A 3389-nucleotide genomic window follows, 5' to 3' on the forward strand; every position below is an offset into this window, starting at 1 on the left:
CAGCCTGGATGAGGGGCTGATGGCTGTTTGCAGGCTGGCCACGGCCCCCAGCCATCCAAGCTCGCAGTGGATGTGGGATTTTTTTGTCTTCTATAATTGAAACTTTGTTGCCTTGAGCGGAGGCCACAGCCAGCTCAGGGCAGGCGGGGAGCTTGGCTTCCTCCATCGCCGGGCAACCAAGCCTTCTGCTTGCTCCAGCTCCATGGCTGCCGGCTGCCATCTTAGTTGGGTTAATTTGCATATAGTCACTCTGATTGGCTGGTGAGCGTGGCTTGGGGCAAAGCAAAGGTATGGTTAATTAGCATCTTTGTCTTTTATTAGTGTAGATAATGAAGGAGTCATAAGCACGCTGTGATGGGAAAGAGAGGCTTCAGTCCGTAAGTGGGGGAGGGGGGGCGGAATGAGTCCCTGTAGCCTTGCATCTGTGCCCATGGACCACAGTGTCTTCCTCCTGCACATCTGTGTCCCATGCAGTGCCCCATGCAGGATTCAGACCCAGAGCGGTAATGACCTGGCCTTATCCAGATCAGCTAGGGTACCTTACCCTTTTCATTGGAAGGGCAGAATCCTTGGAACACACTTACTCCTGACCCAGGATAAAGGAAAGAATATTCCTCGGTTCTACACCCATTGAGGCTTTTTTACCAAACTCTCTGTCCTGCCAACTGTGAGAGAATGCATGTGAGGGATTCAGTAATAGGGGGCAGCTTTCATTTCTTTCCCCAGAATCATTATGGCCTTAGAGTGAGGGGGAAAAAATTACCTTTAATTGCATGTTTGGGAACAGCTTCAGGAGTGTCTCTACTTAAGTGTTTGAGAAGGGAAAAGTTTTCCTTAACTATCTTAGGGTCTTTGACTGGGCCTGAAAATTAAACTGACAAAGATAGATTAACAGGAGAAAAGCATAAAATTTAGTGGAGACAATGGAGCCTTTATAAGGAAATGAAAACCCATAGAAATGGTTAAGCCTGAGCGTTTCTGTACTGTACTAGGCTTGATGAAGAGTGGAAAGTTAGGGCAAAACGTGATGGCACAAAGGGTGTGAGCTCAGGGAAGTGAACTGGGAAACTCAGCAAGATCTGTTTATTTAGATTCCTCTTAGAATCCCTCCCTCTTCAGAAATAAAAATGCTGCTTTCTTCCAGGCATAGGGAGGACTGCTTCAGATGAGAAGGGAAGGTTACCTGCCAATACTCAATATTCGAAAGTGTCATTTTGGAGTTAACTGTTCTGAACTCCAGCAAATGACCTCTATCAGAGTTAGTCTTGCCTAATTTGGCCTCCGGAAGAATAAAGTCTTGTTGTTTGGTATTGTTTCATTGCTGCAGAGCAGTTTGCGTACTGCTCTTCTCCCACATGTTACTTGTTATTTATGATTAATGGTTCGTGCCTACCAGCTTTAGAAAGAGGACTGAATGGTCCCTGCCACTGTTGAACCACACTGGTAGGGTAGAAGCTGGTGAATGTGCACATTCTTTCCTCTCCTTTCACTGAAAACTGACATTCCATATCTGCTTCCTACTTTCCTCCTTAATTAGCAATAAACTTTGACATGTGTCATAGATTAATTTGTCTAAGAATTTTTGCTCAAACAGAAGACTGTCCAAAGGCATCCTTGCTGGACCCGATAGTTAACCACATGTCAGCAAGTGGGTCCACATTAGGCCTGTACCGAAATCATAAATTCAGTCACAGAAACCCCATAGTTCCCAGGCTGCTGAGTTTTGTTCTTTAGTAAATCCCATTGTTTAAGGGGGAGAAAATTAAGCATGCAATAAACCCAGCTTCGACTTTTCCTCAGAATAGTCTCTTTTACAGTGTTTTCTCCTTTCCATTTTTTTTCTTTCTTGATAAAAATCTGCTGTCTTTTAAGTGCAATTATAATACACTAGAGGTTCAGTGCACTGATTCCTGCATATTGAAAGGAAATTAGAAGGTGGCCGGTGGGGTGGGACTGGGAGAGACAGGCTGGACATGCCCTGGAGCCAACCTCCCATGGTCTCTCCCTGACCAGCTGCACGTGGGGTGGTGCCAGGGCTTGAATGGCATCTTCAGAGTGAATGAGACCTCTCCAGCAGGTGGGGTCCCTCAGCCTGGCCTGTGGGGATCGGGCCGAAACTGGCTCTCCGACATCCCCTGAGGGGTCCCAGATTGTGAGAATTCAGTTCTCAGGTGATGCACCCTGGAATCAGGCTCCCTCCTCAGGTGCGACATCCAAGAACCGCAGCTGCCAAGTCACCACAGCTCATCAGCTCCTGAGTTGAGCATCTACTCCCTAGTGATCATTGCACGTCATAACTACCAGTCGGAAGGTTGAATGGTCGCTTAGGTTTTTATATATATAGATGGGTTTGTTAGTCCTGCTTTAACATTTTTGCTTACAAAATTTTTTTTGTTTTATTTCATTTCTGCCAATTTCCTTAGGACTTTTAATTTGTTATTTTCCCTTCTACATAATTAAGTTCAATGCTTTATTTGTTTATTTCTTCATTGTTATTTTTAACAGTAAAAGCATTAAAGACTATGAATTGACCTCTGAGTATTTCTGTGATTTCACCCCAGGGGTTTCAGTATTATGAATGGTTCTAATTTTTGTTATTCTTTCCAAAGTCTGTTATTAACCAATTGGCTTATGTCTCATGTTTTTAAAAACAATTTTTATATGATTTTTATTGTAATGTATCTGAATTCCTGCATCAATAATAGTAAGAACACAAAGTATTAGTTTCTCATTTTATTACACTCTAACCAGAGGATATAATGTAGAGAATTCTTCTCTTGTTAATTTTTAGATCCAAGGAAAATAATTCTACTCATTAAGTAATTTTTAGTGTTTGTCTTTTATTTTCCCTGAGAAAATTTTAAAGAAGCAAAAGTCTTGATGATACTCACTAATGTTCACAAAAAACTTATATAGGTTCCTAAAACCAAACCAAGTCCACAGATATTTGATGCCATGTCTCCCAAATGTCACTTGACGTGTATCCTGAAGAAAAGACATAGTCTAAAGAGTGCTATAGTAAATTGAACGGAAACTCCCCTCTCAGCCAAATTCCTCACCTCATCTTCTGTTGCAGTATAAAAATTTCCCAGACATTTTTCACTGACTTTATGAGGATTGCTCTCTCATAAAATTATCATTACTCATTGTTTAATTATTTATTCCTCTGGCCAAATCTTTCCAGAATGATTGATGCCACCATTTCTCTTTGACATCCTATTCTGCAATTACTTGTTTACACTTACTCATCTGCTGCATAGAAGACAAGTACTGTGTTTTATTCATTTCTACAACCCCAGAGCCTCACTGCTCACTGCAGAGATGTTTGTTGAATTCCACTTATTGAATTTTTTAAAAAATTGTTTTATTGCTTAAAGTATTACAAAGAG

This window comes from Myotis davidii, unplaced genomic scaffold (assembly GCF_000327345.1).
Source record: "Myotis davidii unplaced genomic scaffold, ASM32734v1 scaffold580, whole genome shotgun sequence".
NCBI classification, from domain to species: domain Eukaryota; kingdom Metazoa; phylum Chordata; class Mammalia; order Chiroptera; family Vespertilionidae; genus Myotis; species Myotis davidii.